Source organism: Myxocyprinus asiaticus, chromosome 36 (genome assembly GCF_019703515.2).
Source record: "Myxocyprinus asiaticus isolate MX2 ecotype Aquarium Trade chromosome 36, UBuf_Myxa_2, whole genome shotgun sequence".
Lineage (NCBI taxonomy): Eukaryota > Metazoa > Chordata > Actinopteri > Cypriniformes > Catostomidae > Myxocyprinus > Myxocyprinus asiaticus.
Genome location: NC_059379.1, coordinates 19506187 through 19523613, shown reverse-complemented (window position 1 = coordinate 19523613; position 17427 = coordinate 19506187).

Sequence of the window (17427 nt, the reverse complement as noted above, 5' to 3'; positions counted from 1 at the left end):
ATTAATATAAATTACAATTATTTTCCTTGCACAATAGAAAGAATAAGCTCCTGCCAAATAATAATAAGAACTAAAGGTAATTTTGGACTTTGCAGCTCTCTACGTTGCAAGTAAATCACTTGAATCACTTGTGCGACCAAATTTCATGCAATGTGACTTACAAATGTCTGTTATTAGCCTCTTTCTATTAATTGTTTAGATTTTACTCGCCATTGATTGAGTTGCGTAGAGGCGAAGATGCAGTTTAGCACTGAAATCCTTTCACTGCACGTTGTGATCATACATAATTGCATTCTGTAGAATTTCAGTCATTCATTTTGAAATACATTAACTTCAACAAACACTGTATATTGAAGAATTTAACAAATGGGCTCTTGCAACATCTATGCATGGGTTTGGTAAAACCAATGAAAAGCCTGCCTCATAAACTTTAAACTGTATTTTATTGTATTTTATTTTCATTCTAGATGCACTTAAACGTTAGATGGAATTCTGCTTTAATTTTTAGGATCAACCATGTGAATATTTTGTGTTAAAAATGTGTAGCTGTTATTAAATTTTAAACAGTGGCAGCTCGATTCATTATCATATATAGACAATTTCATCAAATAGTTTGAATTGTTTTGTTTTTTTTTACATCTTTAAAAAGCTAAAATGTGACTATGAAATCAAATGCACACTTTCACATACTATAGCGTTTGAAGTAATTTACATATATCAATACTATAATGTGAAGACATATCCCTCTCAGTTTGTTTAATATTGTTTTTAGTTTGTGGTTGCATTGAGCTTACATTTTATGTCAAAAGTCTGGCCAATGAAAAAAAAAGTTTTCTAGCCAATGGTGTGTCTGTAGAGCGTTGCCTTGTCGCTATTTTGGATCTTGTGTCTTTAGCATATTTCTGAAAAAAGTGAGTTTTGTCAACATTTATTCGTACACTAGCATATAGATGGCCTGAATGCTAGCACACAGACTAAACGCCATAAAATTCAAATTTAGATTTTAAGTTGTCTTTAAAAAAATGCATCTTCTAAATCACAACAAAAGTTGCTTCTCTTTACACATCGAATAGCCTGATACTTTTTAGACTTCTTATTCCTCTGTTATCTGTCTGGGAAAATAGCACAATCTCAATAAAGAACCAAACCTCTAGTGATGGATACCCATAATCCCCCTCATGTGTCTTCTCTAAGAATGGAGGAAGCACTTTCGGTTTCTTCGATGTTATTACATCCTTGTTCTCACTCCTGTGCAGGCGTGTGATAGTGTTCATGGTGGAGGAGCTCCAGATGGCTGTGCTTGTTTGAAGCCCAGCACACCGTAACAAACCTCTTGGCCAGCTGCTCCACTCATCCAGGGCTGCTGCAGGATTTAGAGCGGGTCCTGGGAGCCCACTCTAGTTCCACACATTCCCACAAACAAAAACGAACAAATAAACACTCGTACAGTACGTACACACTGAGCCATCATTTCACTCATTCCATTTGCTTTAATTAATTACAACTGTTGTCTGCTTTTATGATAATTTCATTTAGACATTACCAGTCTGAGTGAGCTTTTTGATAGTCAGGATATAACTGAGACCAGGGCTAATTGTCACACATTTGACTCCAGTGAAAATTTCTGAGGGTAGGTTTATATATATATATATTTATTTATTTTTGAAAAGTCAATTTCTGTATAGGCACATACCTTAAAGTCTTGGCTTAAAAAAAGTATAATAAAAAAAAAAAAAAACAATGCCACCATTATTGCCCAGAAAAGATATACTGTACTCTTTGTATGCCCAGTAGTAGGGTATATTGTCATACTATGTGGGGTAAGTTGCAGCCTGACCTCATGAAAATTATATGAATAAATTATATTTAATTGTTCATTACACATATTACGGCAGTGCTGAGGAGAAATGTCCACTGTGTGATGCTAAAAGTGAGTTAAATGTGCTCCCAAACAGATGAGGTTTTTAAGGTTAATGCTCTATCGAGTTTTAAATCAACAAAACCTACTTTTCTACCCTAAACCTTAAACCTAAACCTAACCGATTGTGTCATAAAAGCAAATTACTTTTGCGAATTTTGCAAAATTACATTACGTGTTCTATTACATGCATGGCAGCAGTTCCGAGGTGTAATGTCCACTATGTGGCACTTAAAGTGACTTAAATGTGCTCCCAAACAGATGATGTTTTAATGGTTAATGCTCTATTGAGTTTTAAATAAAAATAATTAAAAAAAACTACTTTCCTACCATGAACATTAAACCTAAACCTAACTGATTGTGTCATAAAAGCAAATCTGAGATCAAGAACACACTCCATGTGAAATAAAACAGCTCCAATTAGACTACTGAAATGACTGGAGTCTTTATCTCACGTGAATGTATATGATTTTAAACATAAAGTGCTATAAATTCATTTTTAAGTAAAACTTGTTTAACGAGGAACAAATTACTGAGTGCACATTTAATTAACACTAACTCGTATGTGGCATCAAATGTAGTAGAGACAGTAGATGTTAATAGAGTGCTGACAAAAAGTATGGCGGTTTCAAGCTTTGGTCCACTTCGGTCCATCTTCAGTCAACTTCAAAGTGACCAAAGTGACTTTTTCACCTAAAAGCTTCAGCTCTAGTACTGGGGAAGGTAGGAACTTGTATTTATTTCCTGATATCATCTTTCTAACATAGTGAAAGAGATGCTATGAAGACCATTTCCACAGATACCAACACAGTATCATGAAGATACCTGATTCACTTTCCTTTCTCGCTGACAGATGATGTCAGTACTTGTTTTTCTCTGTGACCAAATGTCTGACACATTAGGTGCTATTGTTGTCCCCTCAGCAAGTCACAATCATACATGCAATCATCACATTCAGTCACAGCCAGTGATGACTGGCCCATTCCTGAGTCTAAGAATCACCATCAGGCTGTCGTCCCCTCTCATCAGCATGAACTACAGTATTAGCCTTGTCTCTAAGGCATGCATCAATAGCCTTAATTCCAAGGGAATAAGCAACAAACGCTTTTTATGATATTGAGGGCTTTTTTAAACCCTCAGAGAAGAAGACAGGAAGCTTCACTGTAGATGATTACTTTCTTGCCACATGTGCTATAAAGACAGCATTTTGGTTTTGGTTTACATTTTTGGTTTGGGTACAGAACAGGTAAATTTAAATAAAATGTTTAAATAAATCAGCACTGATAAATTGTGCTGATTTTAGTGAATAATACGCATTTATGAAACATGAGCAAAACTAATTTATATGTAAATCATTCATAAATCCATTTGTATGTAAGTTTTCACTTTCAGTTCAATGGGACAATTAAGTATTAATGCTTTTTCATGGTGTTTTATGAATAAAGTTCACTATAAGCAAAGTTCACTACAAAGTGCTATTTCAGCACGTTTAGTGCAATTCTGGAACATTTAGCACCTGGTTAAACTGGATTGTGGGTGGTTAATGAATGAAACAAATAGTTGCACTAAAATACAACAAGCAAAAGTGTCACAACTGTTTTAGTGCATTTGCCCCATAGTGTGTTAAAATATCAACTGGTTTAAAAAGGACTTGCAACTCCTTATAATCCTGTATTGGGGTTATTAACCATGTCTACACTCTGGTGAATGTTGCATTTTTAACCCACACTTTTACCTGTGAGAAATCCAATTCCCCAAGAACCATATCGGAAGGGGAAAAATCATCAGTGGGCATTATGTGGAAATTGTTTTATTCTCTGGAGCTTAGACAGATGTGAATGCATAAATCTGCTTTTATATCTGCTTAGAATGCATACATGCTCAAAGACAATACACAATTAAAAAATATAAACACTTACCTCTCCTATTTGCAGTCAGGAGCATTGTCTGAAAGCTTTGGTTCCCTGCTCTAGAATTATTACAAATGTACTTGTTAAATTGTTAAGTGATAATCAAAATACCAGTGAGATTTACACCTGCCTGCAAATGATGGCAGCTCAGGTTGTAGTGTGATGGAAAATGCCATTAACACCAAACCATTTTTTTTTTTGTTTTTTTTTTGTTGACTGGTGCATGAACTACTTGTTGTATTGGCAGTGAAAATGATGAAATATTATATATACAATGGAGTTAATTAAAAGCATATTACAGTTTTATCCTTTCTCATGTTTTTGAGAAAGTCTTTTTGCAAGCCTTTTTTTTTTTAAACAAACCTGAAGTGTACACAAAAGGTAATTAACAAGTTTCCACCCACACTGTACACAAATGTTACAGATAGCAGAGAGGAAATTTATGATTTTGCATTGAAGATTGTGAGTTTAGTACATTAAAGGTTTAAAAATAAAGAGAAATTGCTACGTTATTTAATTGCTATTACATTGTAGTTACACAGTTATAAGCCTGCACAGCATTGCAGAACAACTCTAGACAAACTCAGCAAAACATTTTCTGAATATCTGACCATCAATCTTTCTCAGCATTATGTGCCTAGAAATTCCTCCTTTCTCCTTTCCTGTTTGAGATTCCTCTCGCTCAAGGTACCCTCGACTCCAACGTATTGACGACCGGTTTGCCTGCCCAGACGAATGCATTAGTAATCGGCAGGTGAGGCCATGTGGTGGAGGGGGAGAGAAAGCATCTCATTGCACTCTGCAAACATCAACAGGCATGCACCATATTCATTGACCTTATCAGAGTGGTACTCATCAGGGGCCTTATGCCCCTCAGCCTGGCTCCAGCAGTCCCGCTCTGCCTTATTAGAGTGCCGGTGAGGCCTTCTTATCACCATGGCAATCTGCTGTTCATAAACAATGCAGCAGTCATGGGAGATCCACCTGGACCAGAGGAGATGGAGAGATTGAGGCATGGAGGACATGGGCTACGAAGCATGTATGCTTTCACACACACACTAATATACATGTACGGATGCACCGATCCTCAGACAAATTTTCGAAAAGAAGCGGCAATCTTGGAGCATCCCTTTTCTTCTTGGATCCACATCTGAAACCAGTTTGGAAGGCTACGTTCACACGGCAGCAGTATATAGTTGTCAGTTTTTTTTGTTTTTATTTTGGGGTGGCATGTTAAATGTGGTTATGTTCATACACAGTTTGGTTGTGAAAGAGAATGACAACTGCATTCTGCAACTGAAGTGACCCACAACAGAATTTTTTGAGCAAGTTCAGTTGAAATGTGCTGTATAAATAGAACCGCAGTCAACATCTAGTTGTCTGTCGCACCATTGACATATGTACAATGACAGGACGCCTGCTTTTCTTGTTGCTGTCAATCACTAATGTTAGGGCTGTCGACTTCTCTCAGGTTAGGAACAATGGCAGAGTATAGGGGTGTTGTGTGGTCAGATGGTGAAAACTTCTTTTAAGTGTTTTGGTGGTGGAGAATAAAAAATAATGTTTTTGGCTGCATGTCATAGAGGATGAAAGTAGCTGGAGCTATCCAAAATATTTAGAACAGGCCCATAACCACCACAGATATTGAGGAGGACAGATGACAGATCCTTTGACTTTTAAATTTTGCTAACCCTCAGTCTTAAATATTTAGTTACATCCTTGTTTTTAACAAAAATTACATTCTGAAAGGTGCAATACAAAGTCTTGATATTTAATATCAATACCTTTCTCTATGATAACAGGTATTTATCAAGGTTAATCCAAGTTTAAGAAGGTATTAAAGGAATATTCCAGGTTCAATACAAGCTAAACTCAATTGACAGCATTTGTGGCATAATGTTGATTACCACAATTGTTTTTGTGAAAACGGGGCAATTTCATTAAAATCTCAACTTTAAAATATTCACTGTTTCAAAAATATAGTCACAAGATGTAACCAAGGTGTTAACATGATTTTAGTGTGATGCAATTGCTTATACTTGTAACAATGCTGGCAACAGGCAGACGAAGAGATGAAGTAGTGCGATAAACCCAAGAGCAATTTTATTAACTAAAGTGAGAACCAATAAACCCTAATTATAAACATGAATGAAACATAAACAAAACATGAACTTGACTATAACATGACTTGACTTGACTTGACTTGACCTGACCTAGCATGACCTAGCATGACAACGTTACACCAAACACATACAAAGTTACATTCAACAATACCTGACATTGGACAAAAGGAAAACATGAGGCTTAAATACATGAACATGGGAGAACACATGACAAAGATAACCAATAAACACTGAGAACTCAAAACAAGATAACGAGACAATAAACCAATGAAAACAAGACACATGAACATGGAGGGAAAACATGAAATCACATGACTAGGGACACATGATATGAAACAGGAAATAACTTTCAAAATAAAAGACATGAAAAACATGAATTAACAAAATACACATGACAATACTGTATTTGCTTATGAGGTATGATGATGCAATGCCATAAACCCTAAAATGGCCGAAAAAAATGACAATTTAAGCAACCTTACAGCTCAAATAATATACAAATTTTAATAGAAGAATTGATGTAAGTGCTTTTATTAAATTATAAGCTCAGTAATTTTTCCTAATCAAAAAAAGTGTTACTCCTAAAGAAATTATAATATTGAAACATGAATATAAAATCATGAGCACTCACATGAGTTGAAGACTTCAGTCATATCAATAACCTTAGAAAAGCTGTTTTATTCTACATAGACAGGGTCCCCTCATGGGGGCTGCCATGTTAGAATCACATGAACAGTCAAATACTACTTGCTTAATCTCAGTAACCACCCTGTTATTTGACACTTTCACTCACTGATTAAATTAATCATGGCTGACTGTGAATAGGTAATTTCTACAGTGGCATCTGTAACTGAAAATGACTGATTTTGAATTATGTTGTATCCAAGCCGCTATGTCTCACTGTTCAAGTCCAAGATGACAGAAACAAAAAAGTTACTGAGAGCACCTTTAAACTCTCAAAAAATGTGCCCCGTTCACTTTCATTGTAAGTGTCCCACTATAGCCTTGCTTTTTTGAAAGAAAAGTAGAAATAACGTTTTGTGGTGATCAACAATATGCCACAAATGCTGTTGATTGAGCTTAAAGGGATAGTTCATCCAAAAATTACAATTCTCTCATGATTTACTCACCGTCCTGCTATCCCAGATGTGTATGACTTTCTTTCTTCTGCAGAAAACAAATGAAGATTTTTAGAAGAATATTTCAACTCTGTAGATCCATACAATGCAAGTGAATGGGTGCCAAAATTTTGAAGCTCCAAAATCCACATAAAGGGAGCATAAAAGTAACCCATACGACTCCAGTGGTTAAATCCATGTGTTCAGACACGATATTATAGGTGTGAGTGAGACACAGATCAATATTTAAGTCATTTTTGGTCTATAAATTCTCCTCTCTGTCCAGTAGGGGGCGATATGCACAAATAATGTGAATCACCAAAAACAGAAGAAGGAGAAATGGAAAGTGAAGGAATAAATATTGACCTGTTTCTCACCCATACCTATCATATTGCTTCAGAAGACATGGATTTAAACACCATAATCATCTGGAGTACTTTTATGTTGCCCGTATGTGGATTTTGGAGCTTTAAGATTTTGGCACCCATTCACTTGCATTGAATGGACCTACAGAGCTGAGATATTATTCTAAAAATCTTCATTTGAGTTCAGCAGATGAAAGAGAGTTGCACACATCTTGGATGGCATGAGGGTGAGTAAATGATGAGAGAATGGGTGAACTAACCCTTTAATTTGTACTGAATCAAAAACTTCATTTACCTGCTCAAACAGTCAAGTACAATCTTCTCCTGACTGCTGTCGCATATATAAATTGAAGGGACAATACTGTACAGTTGTCAATCCCACTGTGAACGTAATATAAAAATACACTTTGTGTATTGAAACTATCAAGTAAATAATTTGCTAAATATAAAATAAGTTAAATGTTTTATAATAGTACTGTATGGATGTGTGTTTGCCCTATAGTTTCTAATAAATAATTCTGACAGAGACTGAGAAATCAATCTGTTTGTCGAATTCTATTTGCATTCCAGTAGTCGTCAATCTCAGAGGAAAACCGGAGTGGCATCCAAACAAAGCTCCATGCTGAGCCATATCTGGGCTGTAGTACGCACATCACTGAACTCACACGTGTGATCCGTTCTGCTACCCGCACTCTTTTATGCCGCTCCCCCTTTTAAAGTGGCCCACATCAAAGTGTAAGTGTGTAGCAGTGGCTGCCATAAACATTCTGATAAAACAATGCACAAAAACTGTGCCTGCAGGAGAGTTCTTGCTTCTCTCTGTCTTTCTCTCATGACGGATGGGGGTATGTGGCCCCTACTTTTCAGTTTCCTTTGTCTTTAGTGTTTTATATCGCCTCATATATTTAATGGGACACTCTGCACTGCATCAGCCCTGACCTCACTCACAGAAGTGCTGACTGGACAGTGATGGAAGGTCGACATGGGTCACCAATGCCTCTATCAGCATCTGACGCTGTCTGTCAGGCCAGTAGATTGGGAGGAAGAGAAAGCAGAGAGCAGAAGAGAAAGAATTGTGGCACAGCATTAATTTTAATACCTTTAGTTACCCATTTGTCCGAGTAGTCAATGTCTCTTCACACAGGTGGGCAGTTACAGTAGTTGACCACAGCGACAAGGAAAAAACAAATGACTCCGACAGAGAAAGAAAAATCAATCTGTTTGCAGTGAATTAATCTACATTACCACTGCAGCAGATCCCACGGCAACAGGGAGGACTATCCATTATCTTTTGTGTGAGGGACTCTGTTATTGGCCAAGTAAAATGATGTATTGACTGTTAAAAGAAGCAGTACGCATGGTTAGTGCTGCTCTCAGACTACCATAGCTAACTGGTCTCACTTTGCGGTCGGAGCAGATATTCTGCTTTCCTTCCTTTCAAACTCCCCTGCCGAAATCGAAATCCCACTGCTCCAAGTGCATATGCTGACCACGGCTATTGATTTCTACATTATTTGTATAAAATAATAAAATAGAAGAAAGGCACACAGTCAGACTCCCATTTCTGGAGTACTAAAATCTTCACCTTACACCCGCATTGCTTTAATTTGAATTGATCTGGGAATGACTCAGCATCTGTGTCAAATATTTCCTTGCACGTTGAAAGGGAAAATGGGGAAAAAACAGATGGCAAGAGGTAATAGACCCAACGTAATATCCTTTTAGTTCTGGATGTTTTATTTAGCGAGAACATTAAAACTCAAGATAAGGATCATGTTCAAAGAGGCCACTGTATGCCAGCAGATGGACATTTTCTACAGATCTATGTATTGTGAATAAGTGACACAGGCATTCTCAGTATGCACAAAAATATTAAGCAATTATAGCTTGAGTGTCGAGTGTCAACGCTCTAAATTAGCTTTTATTTTTCACCATCCGGCTAAATGGTTTAAAATGAATAAATTCATTAACTGTGTTTGTCATTCAAATCGTTCAGCCACTTGGGCCAGGAAAGCCAAAGTGATGATATCGCCACATCACTGTTAGAGCCATAAGGCTTTGAATGTCAGTGACCATGGAATCATTTACTCTATATTGCTACTACTAATACATTAGCACATCTCTTGTATTGCACTATTTCCATGCTCTTTATTTGCACTTTCATTGCTTCTAAACAATTAACAAACCCGAGCTTAGTGTTCTCCACATCATGAATGCAGCCGCTCATTCATAGTATGCAGTTACTCCGTTCTGGACCGGTCCCTTTCGTCCATGTTTAATGGCTCCCCTGGTCACTGTCATGGCCTCATTACCTCCCCGCATCTCTGATCTCCTGAATGGATGGCTAAATCACTCTTGAACAGCTTGCATTCTCCTGAAACCACATTCGGTTTTACAGCCGTTCCATAGAGGCTGGGAGATGGATGGGAGAGGAGCATTAACATGCTGAGTTCAAGGCTTGCTCTCTTCTCCTCTCCCATTGAGTCCAGTGGTGGAAATCTAATTACAGAATCTGGACAGAGGTAGAGGGCCAAGAATGAATGTTTATGTGCATTATTTCAGCTGTACTGGTATTGTAAGCCTCTCAACTGTGTGTGTGTCTTTTCATGCACGTGTGTGTGCAGGAGGTTTGTCTACGCCGTGGGGACCAGATATGCCCACAAGGATAGTAAAACCTGAAATAACCTATATTGTGGGGACCAGTCAATGGTATGCAAGCTTAATAAACATACTAAACAATTATGACTTTCTTTCTTCGGTGAACACAAAAGAAGATGTTAGGTAGAATTACCGTCTCAGTCACCATCCACTTTCATTGTATGGTAAAAAGATGCAATGAAAATGAATGGTGACTGAGGCTGCCATTGTGCCAAACAGTTCCTTTTGTGTTCCTTTGAAGAAAAAAAAATGGTAACAATTTACAATAAGATTCCATTTGTTAACAACATTAGTTAACATGAAATAACAATGAACAATACTTTTACAGCATTCATTCATCTTAGTTAATGTTAATTTCAACATATACTAATACATTTTTAAAATCAAAAGTTGTATTAGTTAACATAAGTTAATGCACTAGGAACTAACATGAACTAACAATGAACAATTGCATTTTTATTAACTAACATGAATAAAGATTAATAAATGCTGTAAAAAATATATATGTCCTAATGGAACTGTTAAAATGCAAAAAGGCTTGTGTGAGGGTTACGTTTAGGGATAGGGGTAAAGGGCTAGGGGATGGGAAACAATAGAAAACAATGGAAAGTCCCCAATGTGCTAAAAAAAAAAAAAAAAAAAAAACTTGTATGTGTGTGTGTGTCTTCAGAGAAATCAACCCTGTCAAGAATGACATGGCAGTGTGTCTGGCAACTGCCCTGGCACATCTGATGAAGGTCACTCTGTGGCAGTGACAGCGATGAATGCACCCCATGCTGATTGTGCTCTGAGACAGGTGATTAAGAGAAGTTTAAATTAGGTTTGGCTTGGCTTGTGGTGGAGTCTGCATTGTCGCTATTTATGCAGAGAGCAGCGGTATTAAAGAGCTGTTCTGCGAATGTCCTCGGGTCCTTTGTAAGGAATGATGAAAAATGAAAATGAATCTTTTATGAGATTTGGTGCAGTTGACTGGACCATATATTTTGTTGTGATTTGCAATAACAAAAGAGCAGTATGACATTTCCCCGCCTTGCAGTGAAACTATTTATATTGTGATTAAAGTAGGTATATAGATTTTTTTTTTTGTCTCATGTTGCTGAAGAGCAAAGCCCATTATAATGGCATGAGGCCTGAAAAATGGCTTCAGTGGGTCAAAATGTCATTAACCTTTAGAAGCAGAGCAGTCCATATCTCCTCCCTTTCTTCTATGCAAATGCCATGAAACGAGTGACTGAGAGCAACAGACACAAAGAGGCAAATTAAAGAAGGGAGGGGGAGACAATATGGAATTTATGAGCGCTGTCAGAAAAGATAAATTTTTCATTCTGACAGTGTATGATGCTTGTATCACAGAGTTCAGGGCTGTAGTGGATGTACTGAAGCAGTACCATATGAAATGCTCTGCAGTGCCAATCAAATGCCACAAACGGTCACATAACTTTACGTGCTACATTAAGATTTAAACACCTCTATTTCTGTATCGCCTTTCACCACCTCTCTATCAGTGAGAGATAGGAGCAACAAACCTAAATTTGGAACGTTTATAATTTTTAATTTCTATTTTATTTTCAGTTTAGTTTAGTTTTTACTGATTGTTAGGTTTCACTGATTGTTAGATTTAGTTTTTAAGTATTTCCTAGTTTCAATTTAGTTTTGGTTTTTCAGGATCTTATTATTATTATTATCATCATCTTAGTTTAGTATTTTAGGGATGCCAAAGTAAAAGCTTTATCTGATATAATTTAAATATATTTAGCGGTATTCAATTTCTCAGGGCAGTCTAGTGTTATCATCTAGTGGCATTTTCATGTTTAATATAGGCAGATATGACTAATGTATATTACTAGGTTATATATTACTGGGCATTACTGCAATTTTATAACTATTTAAATAAATCATAAAATACAGAATGAAATAATTAAAAACAATAAATCACTAGATGTGTCATTAAATCATTAAATCACTAAATAAATAAATTAATGTCCATTGTATTTTATTTTAGCACCACTGTGAATGATAATTAAAATGATTGAGAAAAGACATGAAGAAAATCAACGAATAAATTATATTTATTGCAAGACTATTTTACAAACTAGTGCCAAAATCAAAGACAAGACAATTATTGAATTATTTAGTGATTTGATGATTAATTTAATAATCTTATAATTTTTTAATCTATTATCTATTTAATGATTTATTTAAATATTAAACATATATTATTTACTATTTATTCATTTAAAAATTAAATCATTTTATTATTTAATTTTGAGTAATTTGCCTTTCATAGGTAGGTTATAGGAAATTGTAGTTTTTTATTTTTGGAATAAAATATAATTTCAGATTAAATAAAATGTATTTTAGTTTGGTTTCAGTTTTTTCGAATTATGATTTTATGTCAGTTAACAATTTTTTTATTTAGTTTTCGTTAATGTTAACACAGCAACAAACAAATAAAAATAAACATCTCTTTCAGCGTATCGTCATCAAAGGCTACCAGAGTAAATTCAATATGTACATTTTGTTTCAAGAATTTCAATATGTACTTTTTGTTAGAAGTCATTGAGTTTGTTCAGGAAACCAATGAGGCATGTAAAAACCATTTACCATTAATTCAGTGTCAGAAAGAGCCCCAGGCCGATATAAGCTGACCTGCGGGCCATAAATCCTCACCCTCCTCCAGCCGTCGGTTTCCATGTTAAGGCTAATTGCTCTGGCTGCATTATCGCCCTCTGGCTTGAAGCTGACCACCCAAACAACATTACTGTACTTTGAATCGTTTCCTTCTCTTACTGTATGTGAGGCTACTGTTTGTCTGTTTCCATGTGTGAATGTGCTGTGTTTCATGCATGGTTGGTTTGGCCCTGCACCCCAGCTCTTTTTTTTTTTTAGCTGACGGTGCAGTGTTGTGGAGATGAGCCTGCTCCATAGTGGAACAGTGGCAAAATTACTGCTGTCATTCCTGCACTGGCTGACTGGCTCTGGATTTGTGGTGGTATATAAAAATCATGATAGATTTATTCTCAAACAGCGGCCATTATGGTGCATACTAATCAGCAGGATTGGGGAGTAACGGAATACATGTAACGGGATTACGTATTTAAAATACAAAATATAAGTAATTGTATTCCACTACAGTTACAATTTAAATCATTGATAATTAGAATACAGTTACACTCAAAAAGTATTTTGATTACTGAAGAGATTACTTTGCATTTTATTGTAATTTTTTTCATTTAATATTTAGTCTTTTCAGATGGAAAACATTTATACATATAAATGATGCGATCAAAAGTGCATTTGAACAACAGTGAAACATTTTCTTACGATGTGTTACATTCATACGAGCAGACAGAGAAGTAAGTTTGAAGTAAGTTTGGAGCAGAAGAATTAGAAATAAACCTTGTGTAAATTGTCAGCTTTACGCTAAGCTAAAATGCTATTTCAAGCCATTTTACATGCACTTTACCAAGCACGATCATATTTTTTTATCAAGAAAATTCACGTTAGATCATAATTTTTTTTTTTTCTAGTAAGACCTTTGATATTAGGGCAAAAATCGGATTCTTGATAATAATTTTTGTATTGCTTTCCTGTAAAAATATCAAAAAATCCTTAAAACAAGATCAATTTGATTTATCTTGTCATAGAAACAACACTGCTTAAGATATTTAGGTTTTTCAGAGAATGTATTTTTAACATGTGTATTTTGTCTTACTGTATGGCAGAGTTTTTATAGTCAAAACAAGTGAAAAAAATCTACCAGTGCTGAAGAAGTAATCCAAAGTATTTAGAATACGTTACTGACTTTGAGTACTCTAACGAAATACGTTACAAATTACATTTTACAGCATGTATTCTGTAATCTGTTGTGGAACACATTTCAAAAGTAACCCTCCCAACCCTGCCAATCAGATAGTTTCTCAATTTAAAGAATAACTCTGTCAATCTTGCCTGTGCATAAATCTGCCTTTTTAAATGCATTTTAGCAGGCCACTGTTTCTGTTGTCCAACATTTCTGTTGTTCTCTGGCATAAGAGCTTGAATGCATGAATATGATATCAATAAAGGATATTTAAGTCCATGTAAACTGGAAAATCCTTTATAAATTATACACAAACTACATCTCTTGTTCATTTTGTCATATCTTATTCAGTGTAGCTAATCTAAATGGATGGAATTGCAATATCACTTGCCCAAAGACAGGACAGCTGAGAGCATTTTGAGGGAAATTGCTATCATTTGGCTCTCAAATCTCGCACATGGAATGTGGAGGTCAGAGGAGTAATTTGTAGAAATTGGCAGAATCTGTCACTGTGCTACTGTTTGTGTCATTCCTCATACCAGCCAGAGGTGGCACCAACAAGCCCTGTTTTATTAACTGCTGTGTTCTCAACCCAGCCTCATAGTAAATGATCTGGAAGCACGTTTTAAGTGCCACGTTCCTCGTTTACACTTATGCTATTAGACAGGATAGAGACACCAAATAAAACGTATCAGAGTCTTTGCAGAAAAAAAAAATCATCATAAAGTATGGAGGTGCCTGATCTGACTTCTCTGCTGATTTTGACTCTATAAAAGATTAATCAATACTGTCTGGGCCAAGCCAGACAATTAAGGGTTCTTGATTATCCCAGCGTAATGATAGTTTCTAAAAGCATAATGCAAAAATCATGATCAATTTGTTTAATGTTTCAGGAGAAAAAGGGGTTTGCATGTTAGTATGCATCATGGGTGTGTGCGTACATGTTTGAGTATGTTTATGTGTGAGAGTATGTGCGTGTGGACAGGCAGTAATTTGGCTTTTATTCAAAGCAGACCACTTCCAATTCCAGCATGCTTTAGAGAGGAAGGGAGAGAAATTACTTGAAAGAACAATAACAGATGTAAGCAAGGGTATTGTTAAAGATTCATCATAGACTAAAGAGATTTGGTGGCTCACTGCACAGAGAGCTGATGCAAAGCAAGGAGCGAGTTGTGCTCGTAGCTCTGTGTTTAAAGAGCAGGTGACAAGTGCCTTAGGATAAACTCGCAGCATACTGACATCACTCAAAGCCAACACTGCCATTTCTCCACTGTGAGCTGCATATTAGAGGCGCGGCTGGTCCGCAGGGAAATGCACAGTATGATCTTATCTGCAACATGGCGCATGTTCTGATTTGGTTCTATTCATGCGTTAGTTTTGTTGAAAACAACATTTGTGTACAGTGCATTCATGTTAATATGAAGATTTGTATCCAAAGAAATGAGTGACAGCATATTGTGGGGTTCAAAAATCCACATCCAGGCCAAATAACCCTGTCTATACATTAGGGTTGCAACTAATGATTATTTAGATAATCGATTAATCTAACGATTATTTGAACAATTATTTGACTATTTGGGCGATTATTGCAACAATTAATCATTAGCTTTTAACCGACAATTCAGCTTGTGCCTTGACCTTAAAGGCTGTATTAAATGTGTTTACTAACAATAAAGAGGACAAATCATCTTTTGAAAATACCTCTAAATGACATTCACTGAATTAAAGAAATTTTGTTTTTTTTAAGTTTAATTCATTAAAAAAAATCACTGCAAAAAATATATTATCAAGCGTTTTGTCTTGTTTTCCATTTAAAAATGTCTAAATATCCTTAAAACAAGATACATTTACCTAAGAAGCAACATATAAGATGTTTAGACAAGCTTTCAGAGAACGTATTTTGTGTATATAAGTGTATTTTGTATATAAGTGTATTTTTCACTTGTTCATACAAGAATGGGGTGGCCAGTGCAGTAAAGTTAAAATATACTTATATTCAAGATCTATTCTCTGAAAGCAAGTCTAAATATCTTATATGTTGCTTCCTAGTTAAATGTATCTTGTTTTTATTTAAATATTTAATATTATATTCAACATTCTCAGATAACACATTTTTCTTCTGCAGTATAGCTTCTAAAGTAAATTTACATTGTTTTAAAGGAGTTTTAGATATTTATATGGGAAAACAAGCCAAAACAACAACAAATTAAAAATGTATTTTGTTGCAGTGAGTGTATAATGTGTGAAGACTACCCTCTCTCACCTTTTTGGTCACTTCGATCCATATTTAACTCACAAAAACTCTCTTTTCTTAATAGATCTGCGTATTGTCGATTTTCTTCACGATAAGATACACACTGCAACACATACAGGTGCATCTCAATAAATTAGAATGTCGTGGAAAAGCTCATTTATTTCAGTAATTCAACTCAAATTGTGAAACTCGTGTATTAAATAAATTCAATGCACACAGACTGAAGTAGTTTAAGTCTTTGGTTCTTTTAATTGTGATGATTTTGGCTCACATTTAACAAAAACCCACCAATTCACTGTCTCAAAAAATTAGAATACATCATAAGACCAATAAAAAAAAACATTTTTAGTGAATTGTTGGCCTTCTGGAAAGTATGTTCATTTACTGTATATGTACTCAATACTTGGTAGGGGCTCCTTTTGCTTTAATTATTGCCTCAATTCGGCGTGGCATGGAGGTGATCAGTTTGTGGCACTGCTGAGGTGGTATGGAAGCCCAGGTTTCTTTGACAGTGGCCTTCAGCTCATCTGCATTTTTTGGTCTCTTGTTTCTCATTTTCCTCTTGACAATACCCCATAGATTCTCTATGGGGTTCAGGTCTGGTGAGTTTGCTGGCCAGTCAAGCACACCAACACCATGGTCATTTAACCAACTTTTGGTGCTTTTGGCAGTGTGGGCAGGTGCCAAATCCTGCTGGAAAATGAAATCAGCATCTTTAAAAAGCTGGTCAGCAGAAGGAAGCATGAAGTGCTCCAAAGTTTCTTGGTAAATGGGTGCAGTGACTTTGGTTTTCAAAAAACACAATGGACCAACACCAGCAGATGACATTGCACCCCAAATCATCACAGACTGTGGAAACTTAACACTGGACTTCAAGCAACTTGGGCTATAAGCTTCTCCACCCTTCTCCACCCTTCTCCACCCTTCCTCTAGGACCTTGGTTTCCAAATGAAATACAAAACTTGCTCTCATCTGAAAAGAGGACTTTGGACCACTGGGCAACAGTCCAGTTCTTCTTCTCCTTAGCCCAGGTAAGACGCCTCTAACGTTGTCTGTGGTTCAGGAGTGGCTTAACAAGAGGAATACGACAACTGTAACCAAATTCCTTGACACGTCTGTGTGTGGTGGCTCTTGATGCCTTGACCCCAGCCTCAGTCCATTCCTTGTGAAGTTCAACCAAATTCTTGAATCGATTTTGCTTGACAATCCTCATAAGGCTGCGGTTCTCTCGGTTTGTTGTGCATCTTTTTCTTCCACACTTTTTCCTTCCACTCAACTT